Consider the following 23,930-nt stretch of genomic DNA (forward strand, 5'->3'; position numbering starts at 1 on the left):
TTACCTACCGTTGAGATGAGCGTGTTAATACATTGAGGAATATATTAGAGGTAATATGCATGTTGATAAATTATGGAACATGTTGGATGGCATATGAATGTTTGGTATATGTATATAGATATATAGTGGAATATGATAAATGAATATGCATGTTGATATTGTGGAGTATGCTAGATGAAAGTATGCATGATGGAAAGTTGTAAAATGTGCTAAAAAGTATATGCATGTGCAATTGTGACATTGTGGCATTTGACATAACAATGAAAACTGAGAAACAAAGTGACATGTTGACATAAATGTATGAGTGGCATTAATGAATATAATCAATACTGAAGAATGCTAAAAAGAGAACACTTAGTGCGTGTGGTATTAATGAGAACAAACGAGTGCATGAAAATGAGTATAAAGAACAAGTAGTGTAAATGACGCTAATGAAAGTTATAGAATGCAAGTAAAAGAGCGATAGTGATATTATGACATAACAACCTTAGAGTTAAGGGTCATATGTGCATTGTTTCCTTATAGTTTAGGAATGGATTGAACTTGACATCCTTATAGTTAAGGATTGGATTATACTCACCTGTAAGTCCTTCCTCGAGGATGGTAGTTCCTCCTCGGGTGATATGCTCCGGAGTTATCATCACTGGGTATAGTAGTCTCCCCAGAGGACGGTCCCGTCGGGTGTAGTAGTCTCCCCGATTTTTGGGATTTGTGTTGGTGAGTCTATTCAGGGCGAAACCTACGGGCTAGCCTAGAGATTGGGATCTGAGCAGTAATCTTGCATTCATGAATTGACTCAAGACCGAGTCGAGTGGCATAGTTGGCTAAGGTAAATGTAACCTTAGGAAAGAATGATATTTGAGCCAAATGTGGCTAAGAATAGAGAGTAAAGAATGGCGAGTGATAAAGAATTGCTAATAATATAAAGAATGGTAATTGATAAAGAGTAGAATCAATAAATCTACTTGCATGAGTTGCATGATTTACATATTGCATGTCTTGGGGCATAAACATGTATTTAATATTTACATTGAATATTTGTGGATATGTGTTGGACTAACATATTTGCAGTGCCTCCTTTGGACCTGGTGGGTCGAGCTTTTTCCTTCGGTGGTCGTACCCACTAGGAACTATAGACAATAGTTCTCACCCTCGTGTTGTTTTTGGGGGTATAGGTTCACACGTGAGCGGCGCGGCGGCGCGAGGCGAGGGCGTAGCTCCATAGTTAGCGCCCTACCACCGAGACCAGAGATAGCAGTATCCTAAGTCGGCTTAGTTTAGGAGTATAGAAATGAAATGATCAATGTTGTAATAATTATGTTGAAAACTTGATTGTATTTGGAAGCTAAAAAGAGACTTAAAGAATGTAAAATGTGATGTAAAATGTAGAATTTGAGTTGAATGATTGTAATAACTTAGTTGTATTTATGTTTTTGATACCTTCCTTATGCAATCTTGTTTGAATGATGTTCCTGGTTGGAACCTCGCGCATTGCATGATTGTGACGCCTTGGACGTACAGGGAAGACTCTGTCCGCGGTACAAGAGAAATCCTGTCCGTTCGGCGGTCTGTTTGCGTGTCCAAATCCGACCAAAGAGGCGGGCTCGGGGCGTGACAGCTACTGTAAAGAAGAACCGAATGCATACGTGGATATCAAAGCTATAGTAGCGAGAGAAGTGTAAAGAAGGGACTGTAAATATGCATGCAACACCGCTACTATAATCATATGCGTCAACCAGACGAGTAGTCCAAAATACCCAATCTGAAATAGTCATATTGGGCCGTTACACCTTAGGCTTGTGCCACAACTGCTCAACTTGTACATGACCCTCGCATAAAGTACCCGGGTCTCATGGGCTGGCACTCCCAACCACTTTTTCGGAAAAGAACACTTTCTTGCGGTGGCCAAACCGCTGGTATTTGTGAAATGCATGCGAGTAGTGGCGATCAATGCTGATATGCTCAATAGCTAACCGTCGGCAACTAGCCGACAAACACCGCCCCTCGGGGCACAATAACCAATAGGTCATCAAACTGTAAGAAACACAAGTACCGACCACTGAGGTCAACCAGGATGGAGCCACTCAACATTCTATCGAACATATGCAAGCATCGACCACTCAATGTCAACTAGCATCTATATACACAAGAATCGACCAAGAGGTCACAATACCAAATGTAACGAACTGACCGACTAGGTCATAACCAAACATCGGCAACTAGCCGACAATCCAAACCCTCCAGGTATACTGACCGCATAGGTCACTAAGTGGTCCAATCGACCAAGTAAATCACAATAATGGATGCAGTGAATCGGCCGAATAGGTCACCGGTACGAGATACAAGAACCGACCAACTAACTCACGGATCTCACAAGCATCGTAAACCTGCTTTACTTCTACTCATGATACTAGACATGCAAACAACCAAGTAGAGCAATAAAGAGACATGGTATAGGTGCAAGGCAAATATATATCATGCAAGATAACCAATAAGGAAAGAGTGAAGGGAGTGTCACCAAGCGTGCACCACTGTACCGACTTTGGGTCGAAGTACCCACCTATACGTATACGACACAGATCCCCCGACTGCGGAGAAGAATCATCCGGACCTACGAAGGGTCCACTGGGTTAGCATCCAACCCACAAACACAAACCACTAACTCACAATCCCCACCAATAAACCTATGGAAATCGGTTTTCTAAAATCGATTGCCGTAACTCGTCGGAAGTCCCGAAAATCGCACCGGGATTCCGCCGGGACCCACAAACTGTCCCGAAACTGACCGACTCATGCTACGAGTCACCCGCTGCTACTAAACACATACTTGCGTGTGACTTGGCAGGAGAAACACTATCTCTCTTCGAAATGATTATCGTCGGATAATTGTTCTGATCCGTGTTCCTGGAAGTGTCCAATTCGACACTGGAACCCACCGTCGCTCACCCGTCGTTTTCGGACCCTCGAAACGACGCTGGTGACCAGCCAATAAGGCTCAGCGATGACACAAAATATCACAAGGCACCGTCGGAAGAATTTTGAACCGAAGACGTGTTGCGTCGGCGGATTTTGCCGAAAAACGCACCGAAAACCAGTTTTCGATCTTCGAAAAGGTCGGGGGCCTTGGACAATCAGTCCAGAGGTCACCCACTGCCCGCACATGCTGCCAACAGAGACCACATAACTCACAATTGCAAAGGAACCCCCGCAACTACATGAAATCACATTATTTCATGTGATTTCCTGGGTTTCATGGCCCGACAGCGCAAACCGGGGATCTTTCAGCCAAACCGAGACACCCGCTGACAGGTCTCGGCGTGCTCGAGGCCAAACTCACACTTCGGAGCAGTGTTGGCCACTGTAGCAAGCGCACGAGCGATGTTAAATTCGGTGAAATAGCGCGCACGGTGTCTAAACCGCGTTTAATACGCACACTGGGGCATTGCTGATCTAAATGGAGGTGAGCACGATGTTTGGCATAGATTATAGATCATCGTGCTCACTTCCGGGGTGTCGTGGTGCCCCTGAGTCATCGAAACAGTGACCGGAACCCCAAATAGTATACGGGTGGCCAGCGGCGGCCGGAGCAAGTTGGAACATAAGGGTGGCCGGCGCAGCCGGACGGCGGGTGGGCGGGCCGGAGACGGGTACGGCCGGTTAGTGGGGGCCGGGGCGCGGGCTGGTTGGCGGCAGGAGGCGGCAGGTGGCGCGGTGGGCGGCGGCGACGCGTGCTGGTCGAAATAACTCGGCCTCCGCCCGAGCTCATGCTGGGCGGTCGCAAGAAGCAGGGCGGCGGCTGGCGGCCCACGGGGACGACTGGGGAGGCGCGCGCGAGGTTACCGGCGACCAAGGGAGGGCAGCGGGGCCAGTCTAGGGCGGCAGTGGGTCATGGGTCACGAGCTTGGCTAGGCTCTGCCTGAACAGCACAGGGTAGCCGCCAAAGGCTCAAGCGGCACCAGCGGCGCACGTGGGTGGCGGGGGTCGGCGGGGATGGCGCCGAATGTCGGCTCTAGGCTAGGGAATGGGGTCCCGAGGATGTGGATAATTCCTGAGAGGTCCATGGTAGAGAGCTCGGGGTCTAGGTGGAGGAGATGGAGAGGGAAGGCAAAGTGGCCCTTTTTTGGCGGCTGGCGGCGCGCGGCGGCGGCCGGGACGCGCGCGGCGAGGTCAGGGAAGAGAGGTGGAGGTGATGGGGTGCGGCTGGAGGAGTTGAGGTGACTAGGGTTAGGATTTCATGCAAGAAACCCTAGATGCCCTAGGTATAAATATTGGCCAATATGCGATTTAGTCCTCCAGAGATGCATATTTTGAACCCAATCCCTCACGGCGCGAGTGTTTTACGCGTACGCACCTCCACGTCCGATCGCGCGCAATTCGATACATAAAATGTCGCGCTTTTCGCAAAATTACCGTTTTGCCATAAGTGACCCCTCCTCGATCAACATGCGATATTAGGAGATCCGTCCGTCAGATTTACGAACGGGCCGCACCAGTGCGATCAGCACGACAAAGACAACAAACTCACAACTTTGTTTCGCCTCGTTTGTTCATGAATTTCCGACAAAACCAAAACTCTCTCCAACTTTCCAAAACCACACCTAAATATAAATGTAAATCCAATAAACTCCCAGTTTCTCGAAAATCGTGCATCAAACCTAAAATCCATCAGCGCCATTGGTTCCAGAATAGTTGAACCGTTCAAAACGAGCTATAGGATCACTATGAACGGAGTCTGATACGTGCCAGAAGCCAACTCTACTCATCAGCCTCTCCGGATAATCGGAGTTACTATTCACTTTAAGTGATTAGTAATGATCGGGTAACTTTTCCATTCTAACTCATTTTGTGTTGAAACTTGACGAGTGCTTTTGTAATTAAATTACACACAAAAATATCGTCAACAGAGAGTTTAGCTACACTGCCAAAATCTCATTTCTTACATATATATATATATACACACATGTATATATAAACACACATGTATACACACACACACACACACACACACACACACACATCACACATAATATATATATATATATAATTATTAATACCCCACACCACACACACCACAACACCACATATATATAATAATCACATATATATATATATAGAATATAGTATACACCACATACGCACACACACCAACACATATATATATATAATCATATATATAGTATATATATATATAATACACACACACACACACACACCACACACACACACCACACACACCATAATAATATATATATATAATAATATATATATCTATATATATATATATACTCTCAAAAGCACGCAAGGGATTGTGTTTGAGTTTGTAGGCCATTGATGGAGAGAAACCACCAACCAAGTTTCACAGCAATCCGACCTTCCTACGTGCGCACACAGCTAAAACCCATACGGTTGTCGCTGAATTCGCTGACTGCAGTCCTCAGGTGCAAATTGTGGAATTGGAGTAATTAGAGAGTTTAGAGGTTGGAAGTCAATATGGTTCGCTGTGAAGATGAGGTTGAAGAAGGCTCACTGGGGCGACACATACCATACTTATAGGGAGGTAAAGAGTCAGATAAGCCCCAAGAACAAAGGACACTACCGATGCTTGTCGCTTGTAGAAAACGACCACTTTCAGGCACGCCAAAATGCCAATTCGGGCGCTGCCGAACGCCTTCCAGGCTATCAAAAGCTCCCCTTCGTTTCCTCCGCCCGTGGTATGCTGCGCCCATATCCTGGTACGGCGGACCTCATTTACCACCAGCCACGTGTCAACACAATCGATATTCACGAGGTGAACTTTCGGACCTTCATCTGGGTGCCCGAAACTAGGATCCGAATTGGCTTCAAGTTCTGCTCAAATCAACACTCGAGTTATGGGCGACCCAAACCCTATTCTGGGCGCACGAAACTGGCAAAACTCCAGTTTTTCTCCTTTGAGTGCGCCAAGTCTATTTCTGCATCCATTTCGTACAGAAACGACTTCGACTTAGTTCGACACTCTCCAGATGTGTCGACCAGTCACTAATACTGTAGCCCGCCTAGCTGCCTGTGGGAGCCCGTCATCCAACACTAGGAATGAGTCTGTCCCACGCGGCCCTACAGGTGTCTCAAATCCGCACGAGCGAACTGCTGTCGCAAAGGCTAACTCCGGAGTGCCGACTTGTAGAGAGCGACCCTCACAAGCATGTGTGAATGAGCACAAATGACAAGCAAGCATAGTCATCGTCTCAAGGACCCAGTCATTATGTCTCTAACATGGAAATAGTCACTAGCAACCCAAGATTCTAGTTCAATGTTCCAAAGTAAAGGTTCAACCATTTACTACACCTAATGACCCTTCATGGCATTAGCTTTACTAAGTCCATACATATTCCAAGCCCAATGCCTCTTTATAACATTAGCTTACTATATCATACATCATATACATCTAATGCCCCTTTATGGCTTTATGTTTTTTCTTAGATCAACATGAATTCTAAATTCAATAGCATATTATACTAGTCATTTTCACCACTTGAAATGTGATCATAAGCCACACATAAGAATGCTATCGAAATGCATGATTCCAACATGAAGAACTCTCTACTACATAGAGGTCCAAATTTGCATTATACATGACAAGTGCATTTTAAGCAATCTAAAATCTATAAATATTCTATCTAGCATGAATATGCATGAAGTTTCATTTTACGACAAGTATAACCATCTTATGAGAAATTTATCTCATTTTGGTCAGGCCAAACCCACCAAATCCTCTCGAAGCCCTTCGTTCGCGCAAGAGGAGATGTCCACTAGCCTCCTAGCTCCCTAAAGGAAATTCTAAAGGAGTTAAACACGAGGTGCGAACACACAATGAAGAGAACATAACATTAAACAACCCAAGAAAAGGGCCAAATCTCACCTTAAATGGTGAAAATCTCTTCCAATCACCCAAAGTGAGTTAGAGTCCTTCCAATCCAATCTAGATGAAGGTTCTAAACCCATCAGTTAAGTTCTAAAAGCCTCTAAACAAAAATCCTCAAAATAAACCCTAATATCTCATTTCTAGGATTTCATCTAGCAAAATCCATTAAAACATGAATCTAGGGCTAGAAACATTTTACTAACCTTAAGAGAAGCTCCAAACAATGCTCAAAGTCAACTAGAGTTGGAGATCTTTCCTCCAACAAGCCTCAATCCAAGCTCCCAACTTCTCCCATGGTGGAAATGGCACTAAGAAACACAAAGGAGCAAAAAGAAGGGTTTCAAAATCCCAACTAAAATCAAAGGAAATCAAAGAAAAGGGGTGGAGGGCTCCCTTACTTTCTCTCCACTGCTTCCAAGCTCAGGGAATAAGAGGGGAGGCGTGGGATACTTGTAGTGTTGCTATAATTCCAAAAACACCCCTCAAATACTGCTAGACTGCAGTCTGCAAAGTGTACTGGTACACGAAAAAGTGTACCGGTACAAATCCTCAGTACGCACAACCCGAGCCTCGGGTTGGCAGACAACAGCTCGGTGTACCGGTATGTCTGCGACAACGAATGACATACCTCACACGGTTGATCTTATTTTAAATTTTCTGTGGGGTAATATTCATGATTCAGATTAATATTTAATTATATATGGTTATCAGGTATTGTGGATTCATGGCTTTCAATGAACGCAAGCATTTATTGTTAATTACCCCTACAAAGTGTTAGGGCACCTTCGATTAAGAGACCTCTGTAATGCTGAAATAGACTGAAATTAAATAAAAGATGAATTTTATAATATAATTCACTATACAATTACATAGCATAACCAGGGACATACTCCTAGTGTACATGAATAAAAGAGAAAATGATTAGTTCAACGACATGAGTATGACGGTCGATTAGATTTAACTAAATCCTAGTTGCATGTATTAGGATTTAGTTGGATTTGGATTGATTAGACTCCAATTGTATGTGTTAGAGTCCAATCGGATTTGAGTCCACCATAAGGTGCAGGATGGCTAAATCTACTTGTATTAGAATTAGTTGATTTGATTTAAATTAACTCTAATTGAACTCTAAGTATGTATATTAGAGTCAAACCATATTTGAGTACACTCTAAGGTGAAGGATGGCTAAATACTAAATATATGTATTAGGATTAGCCAAAATTGATTTAAATTAAACTCTAATTATACATATTAGAGTCTAACTTGGTTTCATTTGTTTGAACTCTAAGTATATGTATTAGAGTTCAATCGATTTAATTTGATTAGTAAAAATCTAATTTATTATTTTTTACCTTAGTCACATGTACTAAGATAAAAAAGACAATTTGATTAATTCTAAGCATATATTTAGAAATTGATCGAGTTTGAATATGGTTGTGATTTGACTCTAGTTTTATATGCTAGAGAATTGGGTTGAAATAGTTTGTTTCTAAGGACTTGGTATAGAGAAGAGGTTGGATTAGGTTGTGCATGACTTGGGTTTGAGGTTAGGTTTGGACTTTGATTTGGTTATTATGGTATAGGTTTCATAAATGGCTTGTCAAATTTGAATTGGATTGGAATTAAAGATTGGGTTTAGCTTGGATCAACCCAAATTAAATAATTGGGTTGGGTTTATATTTAGTCTTGGACATGAACTTGGGCTCATTCGGAGATATAATTAGGCTGAGTTTATATTTGGCCTTGGACATGAACTTAGGCCCATTCGGAGATATAATTGGGCTGAGTTTGTATTTGGTCTTGAACATGAATCTGGGCCCATTCGGAGATATAATTGTGCTGGGTTTCTATTTGGTCTTGGACATGAACTTAGGCCCATTCGGAGATATAATTGGATTAGGTTTATATTTGGTCTTGGACATGAACTTAGGCCCATTCGGAGATATAATTGGGCTCGGTTTATATTTGGTGTTGGACATCAACTTGGGCCCATTCAAAGATATAATTGGGCTGGGTTTATATTTGATCTTGAACATGAATCTGGGCCCAAATTTATGCTTGAGCTGAACCTGAGTTATGTATTCACATTTGGGCTGAGCCTGAGTTGTGTAATTTGAGGTGGGTATAGATTCGATCCATTATTTCGAGATGGTTAATTTGGGATCAAATTCATCGCTTAAAAATTTCGAATGCATTTTTTTTATTTGTCAAACTCTCAGTCATGAATAATGAAAATTTAACTCACATAAATAATGAAAAAAAATGACTTAATTTAATTTGGAGCGATTAAATTTCAATTTGGTCTAATTTAGCCAAATTGAGAAGTTCGACTCAAAATAGAATCAAGGGAGTTGATTATTTTTCGAACATCCCGTTGTTCTAAAAGGACGATCAAAAGAATATCAATCGGTAATCCAATTTGCTTTCTTTTGCCTCCCAATTATAAGAGAATTAAGAGAGTATTTTCTCTTTATCTCCTTTAAAAGTACAGGACAACAAAGATGGATAATCCTTCTTTGTCTCTTTACATTCGTGGGACAACTAAGGTGAGAAAATTCCTTCCTTGCCTCCTTTTTAGTAACAAAGCTCCCTCTCTCTTTTGATGATATATTTTTTCTTACAAAGAGAAAAGCACCGCTCTTTCTCTTTTGATAACACATCTTTTTTTTATAAAGAGAAGAGCACCGCTCTCTCTCTTTATGTACAGATGGAATTCACCGTCAAAAATACATCTTAGGCATTCATCAAATAATTCATCGGCGCTACCTCCGTCAGAACAATATTCTAGGCGTTTCATCAAACAATTGGTGGGCGTGAACAGACGAGGTTGTCAGGCTTCAACTCGTCGCCATTCCGCAGCATCCACAGCAAATACTTGAACAGCACCACTTCGCATCAAACAACCATCACCGACGATGTCCCATCTCTTCCGTCCGAGCGCTCACTGAGAACACGGAAGAGCGGGTGGTCGATGAGGTCGGAGCTGACTGGGATGCCGGCGCCAGTACTTGTCAACATAAACTAGATGTAGCCTGCGCGGCACGAAGCCTCCTCCCGATCTCGAATGAGAGGAAGGCGTCGACGTAGGCGTACCCGATCTGATCCAAGGTCATGTCCCTTGGATCCCAACGGCTCATCCTCACATGGCTGGACTTCCTCACCTCGACCTCCATGATCTCCGCGGCGAGGTTGCGGAGGTCAACGGCGTCGGCGACGAAGAGCCCACACTCGTCGGTAAGGCGTTAGGCGTCTCTGGCGACGCCGACAAAGGCGGAGCGGGTGTCGGCGAGGAAGTCGGCAAGGATGATCACCCTGGTGAGCCCCGCGAGCTGGGAAGTCGTGACGTCCTTGTAGACGCCGGCGCAGACCTTCTGGGCGACGAGCACGGGGTCGCAGTGCTCCTGGCTCAGCCCATAATTCAGCTTCCGTGATCTTGTCGAAGTGGACTGACTCCTGCCGCCCGTCTCGCTTCACCACGTACATCTCCGACCGCCGCCAATCCGATCGGGCTCCCTTTCGTTTCGTTTGGGAATTTCGTCGAACAGGTGGAGGGGGTGGAGATATATATAGATAAGCGCGCGGTGTGAAGAGGAAGCTTATGGAGACGCGGTGGAGCTCAGTGGAGCTCGGCGGAGGCGTGGCGGAGGCGCGGCGGAGCTCGGTAGAGCTCGGCGAAGGCGCTCAGCGGAGCTCGGTGGAGCTCGGCGGAGGCGCTCGGCGTCTCCGGCATGGAAGAGGGAGAAGACGAGGCGGAGCTCGGTGGAGCTCGGCGGAGGCGCGGCGAAGCTCGGTGGAGCTCGGCGGAGGCGCTCAGCGGAGCTCGGTGGAGCTCGGCGGAGGCGCTCGGCGTCTCCGGCGTGAAAAAGGGAGAAGATGAGGTGCGCGTCGAGGAGGCGGAGGCCGAACTCGTGGGTCGCCCATCGCGGTTGCCGATGACGGGGGAGGACGAGGCCGTGGCGGGCAATGCGCCCACACGTGGCGATGCCGCCGACGCAGCACACGAAGACAAGGCGGGCGGCCTCAATGGGCGTTGCGCACGCGGTGGTGCCGCCGACGCAGTGCACGAGGAGGCGAAGGCCGAACTAGTGGGTGGCGCGCGGCTGCCGACGACGGGGGAGGACGCCGCGGGCGAGGAAGGGAGCAGTCTCAGCGGCGCATGGGACTTCTTCAGGGAAGAGGCGGGGCGACAGTGGGCCAAGGCCACTGTTGGTGGGTGCTCATTTCAAAGAGAGAGAGAGAGAGAGAGAAAGAGATCTTTTTTCTTCTTCTCTTTTCTTTTTCTTTTTTTTTTTTTAGGAGAGAGAGAGACCTTTGATTGTGGCATCAATGGAGAAGAGAATATTATTTGTTAGGGATGGGTTTGAGAGTTCAAAAAAAGTGCCTTCTCCCTTTTTCATTGGGAGATATTTATGGGGCCAATTGAAACTACTTAGAATTTTTCCTTTTATTTTTATTTTTATTTTTTTAGGACGTGCGTGTAGTGGGGTTAATGGGAAAGGTAGGAGAGGTGGCAAGTTAGGATATTTTGGTTATGGGATCATGGGTATAATATTACAAATTAATCCTTTTACTTTGCTTATATTATACTTTAGTTAAAATAACAAAATATTATATGTTTGAAGTTGAGCATCTTGCAAATATATGAAAGGGAAATGATTAATTTGCTATTTGTAATACCCATGCATGCCTACGAGAACATTCTCTCTCTTCCTTCTTTCTGTAATCTATGTACCTGGTGCATGGATTAACCTACGCACCACATTCAAAATTTGAACTCAAATTTTCTCCATGCACCTAGTGCATAGATCATCTCATACACCATTATTCAAATTTTCTCTCTTTCCACTTTTTTTCTTTCTCTTTTTTTTTTTCTTCTTCTTCTTCCCTTCTTTTTATTTTATGCTTCAACACGGTACAAATCCAATGTTGTACCAATACAACCTCCTGTTCCAGTACAACTTCAATATTGTACCGGTACACAAACCTACAGAATCCAACCTGAGAGCAGCCTAAGTCCTTCTCTTTGGAGACCTTAGCGCTAAGCTTTAAACCTCGTTTCTCGAGATGCGGGCCATAGGTCGGAACACTGTCTACGACCCTCCAGAAAAAGTGGAAAAGCTCAGAACACAGATCAAACACTTGAACTCCGCAATTTGCAAAGGTCCAGTGTGCTACACCAAGTATAGTCAGAGTTGGGGTCAAGAAAGATGCAAAAAAGGGAGGAGAAAGGGCTGCGGATGAAAGAGGGTTGGAAAGAAGACGAAAAAAATGAGAACATTTTGGTTATTTTTTCATCACAATTAACACCACACCCCTCTGTGAACATGTTTTAATTTTCGAGGGTGCAAAATGTAGGTTTTTAAAGTCGAAGAGGGAAAGTGAAAAATCAAATTTTGACAGGAAGCTTTACTGTAATTTAGCCATAATTCTTTAATTAATGCAACATTTCTACTAGAGTAAAATTTATGAATATGTCGTGTACTATTGGGATATTTCAAGTTGGTCCTTATTCTTGGATTTTTATGTAGTTTACACACTAAATTTCAACAAATAGTTTACATTTAGAAATCTAGGTGTGGCTCTTTTAAAATCACTAAGCTCTTGATACTATTAACTTTGGATTATGAAGCCCAAGCATGAGCAACAATTGTTGACTTTGATCCAATAGTTAAAAGGATTGATCCAAGAATCCAAAATTTATAAGCACCATCAACTCAGCACTTCTAAAACCATTCCAACTCAATACTACTTTTTGTTCCTAATTTATTTATGAAATCATTTATTTTACCTCCTATATAAAAACGTCTGACATATCTTAATGTTATCAAAGCAAAATTAAAAAGATAAATTTATGACAAAATTATGTTTTTTTAATCTTTAAGAACTAAAATGCAACATATGTCAAAATATAGGAACATATGTTTTTCTAACATTCAAGAACTAATGTCACGCCTTGAACTTCAGCGGAAGCTCATCGGTCACATGCACATACCCGCCGTGTACACCACAACCTCAAGTGTACACTAGGCGTCTACAGTCAACATAGCAAAAGCACCATATTCTAACCAGGTAATCAGAGCAAAACTTAACAGTTTATAAGCTTATACAAGTATAAACCCTTTTTTTTTTGAGAGAGATAGGTAGCACGCTACCCGCTTCGTTTATTTCATTTAGAAATAAACTTAGCTGGAAATGTGAATCAACTAGAATTCGAACTTGGATCTCGGATATCAACCAGCAAGCCCTTTGCCACTTGCTCTAGGGACGGTCGGTAAGTATAAAACCTTATTACAACTTAAAAATAAAGTACAAGGTGCATTTCACAAAGTTCCAAAATACAACACTGAACTAGACTAGAGAAGCTGGTATGGTTCCATCTATTTAACATCGAGGAGGCTCTAGCTATCCGTTGACCCCTTGCCAGAAACCCTAGCCTTTCCCGCTGTGGAAGACTCTGCACAAAAACTATCAATAAAAGGAGCGTGAGAACTATTAAATAATAGTTCTTAGTGGGTAAGCCGCCGAGAGTGGCGAAGTACACCATTAGGTCAACTGAGGCATGTGTAAACAACAATAGATAAGCAAAGTAAATGCAACAATAAATAAAGTGAATTAACTATAAACATGCCTCAACAAGATATGTTTTCTAACATGTCATATGCATTAACTCATCATATGCAAGTTCTATAAGTCATGCCAGATATCAGTTTGAGCATCTATATGTCATGATTCTTGCCCAATATCATCATTATAGTTTAATTAAATAATGACATCATGTAGCTAACATCCTACACCAACAAAAGTGTAAACATACTAGTACCGTCACTATACTACTAACTAACAGGGATGTCAACCTCCTAGTATGTTTACTACTAGGTTTATTCAACTAATGACATAAAGTATTTTTACTACTATGTCCATCTAAGGTTAAAATTACTTACATTAACCCAATTAACAAGAGACTTACACGTAGTAAAGTCCAAGCCCGTGCCATGCCTAATGGCCCCGTGGAAGTCAACATTACCCACGGCAATCCACTTCGGCGCTCAGTCTCGTATAGAAGCGAGCAATCTGTCGCTAGGCTAACTCCGGAGTGCCGTCTTGTGGGGCACGACCCTCACAAGCATGTACGAATGAGCACAATGGCAAGCAAGCGTAATCCATAGCATAGGTATGACAAGTTTATCATGTCTCTAATATGGAATCTCAACTCGACACAATTGAGCTCGACAATTTTGTCTCCTCAATAATTTAATCCGGTACCATCAGACCACCATATGCTCCTCGCAAGTCCATCCCTTGGTGCATAGGGTTGCCAATCGCAATATGCGATAATAACCATTGGTGATGCCCGACACCTGTCTCCACGAGACCTTATCGCTGCCTTCCTAGCGATCGATGTTCCCAGCACCACCAAACACCTGTCTCATTGAGACCTAGGCACACCTGTCACCAAATAACCAGACAAGCATAGCGTTCNGAATGACACATTAGGCATGGAGAGAAGTTCAATGAGTTTGAGAAGCACCACCCACCTCGTAGGCTTTCAAAGGTGCTCCGATGATTTTCTTGGGATTTTTAGACCCTTCGTTCTTTACCTGCGGCATAACGAAGCCAAATTAGGCTTATTTGGCCATAACTTTACATTGGCTTTCCGTAACATTAATCCGAGAGCACCAACGCGTCGGAAATACCCCCAATTAGGTTTCTAGAGGGTCAATTGCACTTAGAAATTCCCATCAGCAAAAGCCCCAATTTGGTGCCCTAGCTCGAATACATATATCAAACCTAGGGTTTGATCTCATTGGGAAGAAAAAGTAGCTTCAATATACTCTAAAAAGTCAATTATAACCATCTTTAGACAAATCAAAACCCTACTTAGGGTTTCACCATGAGAGGTGATGAAGCTCACCTCAAGCTTCACCATTTTCATGGTCTTGATCTCTAAAGAAGCAAAAGAAAAGCTTCCAATACTCTAAAAGTTCTATAAAAACCATCCTTACTCTAATCCAAACCCTAGTTTGGGATTTAACATGAGAAGGGGCAAAGCTTACCTCTAAGCTTGCTCCTTTCTTGCTCTAGAGAGAAAGAAGATGAAGTTGCTTCACCTCTTGATCTTCTTCTTCACCTTCTTTTCCTTCTTTTCCTTCCTTTTTTTCTTTCTTCTTCTTCTCCTTTGCCTTCTAGAGAGAGAGAGGGAGAGAAGAGAGTGTGAGAGGGAGTGGAATGAGAGAAAAGCCCTCATGTCCCTCATACATAACCATTGGGCTGCAAAAATGCTAATAAACCCCTCAACTTTTACTCTTTCACACAGCGTGGACTGGGCTGTCGCGCAGGCGGGGACTGGTCTCTCCTTCAGGGACCGGTTCCCGAAGGTCGTCCCAGCGCAGCCAGAGCTGCTGCGCGCAGTGCAACCGGTCTCTCCTTGGGGGACCGGTCTCTCGGGGACCGGTCTCTCAAGCAGGGACCGATTCCCGAGAGCTGGTTTCTCAGGACTTAGCCGATTTTTTTCGGCTGTCTCACTTCATACGCGTTCGGGGACCGGTCTCTCCCACCAGGGACCGGTCCCCGAGAGCTGAAAACCTGCAGAATGCAGATTTCACAACTTTAGCTCTCGAAAACCTCCCGTAACTCACTTTTGACCATTTTAACACCTTCGGACTTTCCGAAGTGTACCGTCCTCGTACTTTGGTCAATTTGACTAAAGTTCGACATTTATTTTCCGAATTTTCGGTATATTACACCGAAGCGTTCCGTTTTTCTTCTTTACAAACAACACTAGAGCTCCCCACGGTGACACACTAGGCTTCACAAAGCCTTTATCCATCAAATCCTGCAACTGAGCTTTTAGCTCCCTCAACTCAACTGGTGCCATTCTGTATGGAGCCTTCGAAATTGGCGCCGTTCCAGAAACTAAGTCAATAACGAACTCAATCTCCAGGTCCGGTGGCAATCCCGGTAACTCCGCAGGAAACACGTCAGGAAACTCTCGAACTACTGGAATATCTCCAAGTACTGGAAGTTCCTTTTGAGTCTCCACAACTGTTGCCAAATAAGCTGCACAACCACTACTAATCAACTTTCTCGCTCTCGACGTTGATACTGTTAACGCAAAGAGCGAACTCTTGCATGCCCGATACACAACTTCTTTTTGCCCGGGTTCACGAAAAGTAATAATTTTACTTTCGCAATCAATCGTGGCATAGAACTTTGTAAGCCAATCATCCCAAGAATCACGTCAAAGCCTTTCATACGGCTTAACACTAATAGATCTGCTGGCATAATCCAATCACCAACCTGTACTAGACACGCCGCACACACCTCATAGACACTAAATGTGTGCTCAAGGGCATACACCCACCAGGCATCCGCACTATCCGAAATCTCAATATCATGCGTCTTAGCAAATGAGCTACTCATGAATGAATGCGATGCACCTGTGTCAAAATAATGCACGAGATCTAGTGCCATAAATTAAAACAATACCTGCCACAACGTCGTCGACCATTGCAGGCTCCTCTGCCTGGGCTGCAAATACACGACCACTCGGTGCAGGTCGAGGTGCATCCATACAGGTACTCGGTGCAGGTCGGGGTGTCTCATACTGACGCGGCACAAACGAGAGTCCGCTGACATAGCAGGTGGGAGACCCGCACGCTGTCTGAAAGGTGACTAAACTGAAGCTGTGGACTGGGTAGACGATGGTCCAGTCGGGCACTCCCGACTCAGGTGTCCTGGCTGTCCACACCTGTAACATCTTCCCCCACGTTGCGGACAGGCTGTCGGTCAATGACCCTCACCACAAATCACACACCTCGAGGGTCCCTGATATCTCGACTGAGAACGTGAATACCGAGGGGGCCGTTTAGAGCTCGATTGTCCCCTGGCACCACTAGTGGTCCTTTTCTTTTCTTTTTCCCTTTCTCTTTCCCTTTCAAACGATTCGCGTTCATCACGCGCAATCGCATTTCCACGCTCAACCCAAAGAGCTCGATCTAGGACTTCCTCAAAAGTCTTTAACTTCAAAGCATTGATTACTTTGAATATATCAGGTCGCAGCCCCCGCTCAAAGCACTCTGCTCGATCTCGATCAGTATGAACCATACCAGGCACACAGTTCACCAAATGAGTAAATTCCCGTTCGTACTGCCGTATCGAACGGTTTTCCTATCTCAACTTGCGGAAATCTTCATTCATTTTCCTTTTATCACTGTCGGGAAAGTACTCCATAAATAACATCTCTCGAAATTCCTCCCAAGTGAGCGATGATAAGTTTGATGCCCGCTTCTTCTTGGCCTTTTGCCACCAAATCTGAGTATCCTTCTCAAAGCAGTGCGCTGCCAACGGAACCTTGTCCTTCTCTAAAGTATAGATATCCTCAAACAATGACTCCATCGCTGTAAACCACGTCTCCAATACCCACGGATTCGCTTCTTTCCCGTCAAACATAGGCGGAATAAACCGCATAAATGCCTCTAGTACCTTTACAAATCGCACTTGCTCGACTTCTACCACGGCTGGATCTACAACAGAAGGCCCAGAAGCCACAGGAGGAACAGTCGGCGGAACAGGAGACACGGTTGTCGGCGCCTCAGATACAGGTACATCCTGACTCCCAGGTGCTGCTGTTGTCGCCTATCGTGACATTAGATCCTGTAAACTCTTTATATGCTCCTCCTGTCTCTGCATAGCCCCGACTAACGCGCTCACCTGAGCACGCAACTCCTGAACTTCATCAGACCCAAACTGCTCTGGCACCCCAGAAGGTGATGCTGGAGTGGATCTCGTCACACGTCGCGGTGGCATTTCTCCTGAAATGAACCATTCACATTAGTAAAACAAAACCAATCAGGCGAAAGCAATCTAGCGTATTTATACTCAACCCTCGCCTTATTTTGTTGTTGGCCACCAACATAACTCCTTAAGTTGTATATAGACAACACTTGGATCAGCCCCTAATTAACATTAGAGACTTACTAACAACTAACCCAATTGTTTGACTTTCGCTATCATTAAATTCACGTCACTCGCGTTCCTAGTCCCTAGGCTTCCAATCCTAAGTCCCCTAGGTTATCCTAGACTTTTACTTATCACTTGCTCTGATACCACTTAATCTGTCACGTCCCGCTATCGGAAATTTGGTCGATCCGAGCCCGCACACAAACGCCGAACGGACAGAACCTCTCCTGTCCGCCCAAGGCTCAACAACAACAAGTACATGTATAAAGAAATAAACAATTCCGAGGATAACATTTCAATATACATGGCTTGCACGAGGGCAAGCAACAGGAACAAGTGAAACTGAACTTAACTAAACATGTATTCACTGTAATTTTAAACTTTAAAACTGAACAATACATAACTGAACAACTGAAACATTTAGTTATTTACATGCTCTTTTATACATTCATTTATAAGTCTCGGTACATCAAAATGTATCACATGAACCCAAAATGGTATACCACTAGAACTCGGGTGTCCACTAGCTAGGCTGCTGGGCTCTTGCCGCGATCCTCGGCCACACCGCCTGCGCTGGAACCTGTATGGTTAGTAGTATGAGAACTACTAAAAGTTTCCAGTGGGTTCGGCCGCCGACCTCGTCGACTCACCCACTAGGTCTATTCAGGCATATGTAGGCAAGAAAGTAAACAAATAGTAACCAACTAAAACATGTAACTACTACAATGCCTCTACAAAGCTGAAAGAAGCAATATATGATAACTGATAAATATGCATGCATGCTTTTAATAAACATTACCGAATTATCTCAGTTAACCGTTTGGTTAACTATAACTCACAACCAAATCCCTACTATCGGGGAGAATTCCGCTACAACCCGACGGGACTGTCTACTGGGGAGAATTCCGCTACAACCCAGTTGATGACAACTCCGGAGCTCATCGCCCAAGGAGGAGCGACCTTCCTCGAGCAATAGACTAATGTGAGTATAATCCAATCCTTGTCTTTGAGGATTTAGCAAATGACAATGCCACATTTTTCTCTAACTAGCTCTTTATGCTAGTTTATCATTTCACTTTCAATGCTAACCAAATCATTAGTCATAGTGTAGTCCATGCATTCATAGGGTTTACTATGTTTATAGTGTAGTTTTCACAAGTTCTCTATGTTCTCATATGCTTTACAACAACATAAATTCAGATATTCATTTCATGACCATATACTGTTGACTACCCTATAATGCATGAATACGAGTACGTCATATATAATATGCTCAATGAAATATTATAGACATAAAGGGGGATTCAAAGATTTCGGATAGCACCACCCACCTGTAGTGGTGTCAACAACTAGAATCCACGTCTCAAACGGTGCCAACAACAATATCACGCGACTCAATGCAATTAGAGCCAAATTGGCTTCTACCGTAATTACTGCGTCGCCGACCTTAAATTCGAGTTCTTTTCTCTGCTGATTTCTTGCTCAGCCACTCAATCCGACCATACTTCTCAGAGCTGTCAGCTCAAACAGCAGGAATTTCTTAATTTGATCCATTCTAAGGCAACTAATTTGACTATAATCCAATACTAGAACAATCTTACCTTAATTTAGGATTCTACCAAGTTATTCTCAGCTTCAACGGTTTAATCCTCCCTATTTGGCAGCACCAACACAGTCCGCCAATTCTCTCTTTCTTTTCCAAAATTCCTGCAGCAGTGAGGGGTTAATCTTTGTGACTTGTAATTCTTCTAGAATACATAGCACAATTTTTACTTCTCAAGCCAAAGAAGGAGTATTTACTTACTCAAATTCTTCTCAGTTCCAATTTCTTCTCTTCAGCTGAAACTCCACCTCCTTCATGACTTAATCAACTTTAATTTCCAAGCTTCTTTAGCTGGCTTCCCAACTCGGCAGCTCCACCAGGTTGCTCTCACACCCTATATCCTGTTCGACAGCATCAACAAGCCCAACCTATCAAGCTACCAGCTGCAAGAAGTCCATATAAACATCCTCTCCAAAGTAATTAGCCTATCTAGAAGTAAATACTAATCAAGTTTACCTTGATTAGATGCTGTACCAGGTTGTTCAGCAACTCCAACAGCAGGAATTCCCTGTTTGGACCAGGTTTTTCTCCTCAGCCCACAACTCTCCAAGCTGCCAACATCAACTTCCTCAACCCTTTCTTGGCCTAGAGAGAGAAGAAGAAGAAAAGAGATGAAAGAAAGGAGAGAGAGAAAAGCTCCAATACGTGTACAAACTCCAGCCAGCAGGGGTTAAGTGATAAGGATGGAAATTTGCACATAAACCCTCCAATTCCACAAAACTGCATTGCAGTCCTGGCAATTTCGCAGCTGTGTACCGGTACACCCATCAATGTGTACCGGTACACAATGCATTTTCTGCCCTGGCAGCAGCTGGCAGCAGCCTCTTTAGCAGCCGGCAGCAGCCTCTTTAGCAACCCATTGCTCAATTGTAATTCTTTCCGAACCCATCCACACACTTCCAATTCATGCCAAATAACCTCACAAAGCCACCAATTTAATCTAAAAATAATTAATTCCCATTTTAGCATTATTGTGATCAATTTAGTCACAATTAGCTCGAAATCGAAATTCGATATATTACAATCTCCCCTCCTTAAATAGTTTCGTCCTCGAAACTTAAATTCATACCTTAGTTCTCTTGATCGAACAGATAAGGATAGGATTCACGCATAGCTTCTTCTAATTCCTAAGTAGCCTCTTGCCCTAAGTGATTGCTCCATTGCACTTTTACGTTGGGGATAGTGCGATTTCGCAATTCACGCACATCTCAATCCAGAATGCATACTGGATATTCTTCATAAGTCATATCCTCCTGTAAATCCACTGGCTCGTACTCCAGGACATGTTCAGGATGATGCACATATTTGTGAAGGTTCGAAACGTGAAATACATTGTGTACTCCCTCGAACTTCGGCAGTAAAGCCAATCTATAAGCTACCGCTCCAACACGCTCCAAAATCTCGTAGGGTCCAATGTATCGAGGACTAAGCTTTCCTCGAACACCAAATTTTTTTATCCCGCACATCGGCGATACCTTCAAGAATACTCGATCGCCAACCGCAAACTCCAAGTTCTTTCGGCGCTTGTTGGCATAACTCTGCTGCCGCGACTGGGCTGTCAACAATCTCTGGCGGATTAGGCGTACCTTTTTCTCCGCTTCTTGGAGTACATCAGGACCAAGAACAATTCTTTCTCCTACTTCACTCCAATGAATAGGGGATCGACATTTCCTCCCGTAGAGAGCTTCAAATGGTGCCATAGCGATACTCTCCTGGTAACTGTTATTATAGGCAAACTCAGCCATCGCCAAGAAATCATGCCAACTATCCCTGAAATCAAGTACACACGCTCGTAGCATATCCTCCAAAATCTGAATCATCCTCTCAGACTTTCCATCGGTCTGAGGATGAAACGTCGTGCTAAAGTCGAGCCGTGTGCCTAGCGCGTCCTGCAAACTCTTCCAAAAGTGAGATGTAAACCGCGGATCTCGATCTGATACAATCGACGTCGGGACTCCGTGTAATCTCACAATCTCGTCGAGGTACACTTGAGCTAACTTGTCCCCTGACCAAGTAGCATGAATCGGCAAAAAATGCACCAATTTCGTCAGTCGATCAACAATCACCCAAATAATGTCATGTCCAGCCTGCGAGCGAGCTAATCCAACAATAAAATCCATCGCAATGTTCTCCCACTTCCAAACAGGAATAGGTAGACTCTGCAATTTTCCTGCAGGAAATCGACGCTCAGCTTTCACTTGCTGACAGGTTAAACATTGCGGCACAAACTGCCAAATGTCCTTCTTCATCCCAGGCCACCAATAATGCACTTTAAGATCCTTGTATATCTTAGTGCCACCTGGATGTACGCTATAAGGTGATTGATGAGCTTCCTGTAGTATAGCTTTCTGAACCTCCTAGTCTTTGGGCACGCATAACCGGTTGCGAAACCGAAGTGCTCCATCTGACCCTACTGCAAAATCATCCCATGTCCGCTCTCAACTTCACACCGCACCTTTTGGAGATACGGATCTGAAGGTTGCTGTTCTTTAATCTATTCCAATAAAGTCGGTTGAACAACTAGAGCGGCAAGAATAGCTGGTACATCTGGAGCGACTACCTCAAGATCAAACCGCCGCATTTCATTCTGCAATGACGGTTGATGCATGATCGCCATAGCCAAATTCTCAACTAACTTTCTACTCAATGCATCTGCTACGACATTAGCTTTCCCTGGGTGGCATAGAATTGTAACATCATAGTCCTTCAACAATTCTAACCACCGGCGTTGTCGCATATTTGGCTCTTTTGGGTGAATAAATACTTCAGGCTCTTGTGGTCAATATAAATCTCGCAATGCTCGCCATAAAGATAGTGTCTCCACAACTTCAATGCGAAGATCACCGCCGCCAACTCCAAATCATGAATAGGATAGTTCTTTTCATAATTCTTCAGCTGGCGAGACGCATAGGCAATGACTCGACCACCCTGCATAAGTACACACCCAAGTCCACTATAGGAAGCATCACTGTAGATCACAAAACTCTCCCCCGAAATCGGCAAGGCAAGAATAGGAGTCGAAGTCAACCTTTCTTTCAACTTCCGAAAGCTACGATCACATTCCTCACTCCAAACATATTTAGTTCCTTTATGTGTAAGGCGCGTTAGTGGAGTAGTAATCTCTGCAAATCCTTCCACGAACCGCCTATAGTACCCCGCAAGTTCAAGGAAACTGCGGATCTCCGCAACAGTCGTCGGGCGAGGCCAATCTTTAATCGCCTCTACTTTCTTTGGGTCGACAGCTACACCACCCTCAGAAATGACGTGCCCCAAAAACACTACCTCTCGCAGCCAGAAATCGCATTTCTTCAATTTAGCATACAATTGCTTCTCCCGCAGAATTTGCATCACCATTCTTAAGTGTTCCTCGTGCTCCTCATTGCTTTGGGAAAAGATCAAGATGTCGTCTATAAATACTACAACATACTGATCCAACATCGGCTTAAAGATCCTATTCATTAGATCCATAAATGCTGCAGGGGCATTGATTAGCCCAAACGGCATCACTGTAAACTCGTAATGACCATAGCGAGTACGAAACGCTGTCTTGTGCACATCCTCTGGCTTGATCTTCAATTGGTGATAACCCGATTGAAGATCAATCTTCGAATACACCCGTGACCCTTGTAACTGATCAAATAGATCATCAATTCGTGGCAACGGATATTTGTTCTTAATTGTGATCTTGTTCAGTTCACGATAATCAACACAAAGCCGAATGTCACGCCCCGGGACCGATACCAATTTGGTCCGACCCGAGCACGTCAAACAGACGCCGAACGGACAGGGTTTCCCTATCCGTCCAAGGCTTATCACATGTACAAATTCAACCAAGAAATGCACTAGCGAGGCTTACATGAGGGTAAGCAATAGCCAATAGTGAAAGAAAGGAAAACTAAACATTTACAAGTACTATAATTCATTTTTGATCATATACAATGCATCCATTTACATTCATGATTCTCTGTACTTCATTACACATTGCATCATTTCTTTCTTACATCACATTTACCTCAAAATAAGCTTTACATTCCTTTCTTAACATCACTAGTCATCAAATACAGAAGATGAACATAGGGTACTCTACCAACAAAATGTAAACCCAACTTGGGTGGCCTCTTACTAAGGCGCGATACCTTTACCTCGGTCGCTCGCTAGCTCGCTCGGTCCCGGCTCTGTGGAAATAGTGGGGTGAGAACTACAACAAAGTTCCCAGTGGGTTCGGCCTCAACATCACCGACTTTCCCACTAGGACTAACTCAGGCATAATAGAAAGAATAAGCTGCATATAGTAACCAATCTATATATGATGCTAATATGCCTGAACAATAAAGCAAGGGGTATGCTCAATAATAAATAAATGCAGATTATGCAAATTCTTTGTTCTTTTCATTTTACTCTTGGTTTTTTGTCCTTTGTTCTTTGCACTTTGTTCTTTGCTCTTTGTTCTTTAATCTCAAGGCTAAC

General features: G+C 43.9%; 1 long non-coding RNA gene across 1 annotated transcript; it reads right to left on the reverse strand.

Moving 5' to 3' along the window:
* On the reverse strand, positions 19,197 to 20,044 carry LOC109728850. Its single transcript, XR_002221139.1, has 4 exons — positions 19,920 to 20,044; positions 19,665 to 19,846; positions 19,462 to 19,567; positions 19,197 to 19,374 (listed from the first exon to the last, which is right to left on the reverse strand). It is a non-coding gene; the product is annotated as an uncharacterized LOC109728850 (long non-coding RNA).

Source organism: Ananas comosus, linkage group 24 (assembly GCF_001540865.1).
Source record: "Ananas comosus cultivar F153 linkage group 24, ASM154086v1, whole genome shotgun sequence".
NCBI classification, from domain to species: domain Eukaryota; kingdom Viridiplantae; phylum Streptophyta; class Magnoliopsida; order Poales; family Bromeliaceae; genus Ananas; species Ananas comosus.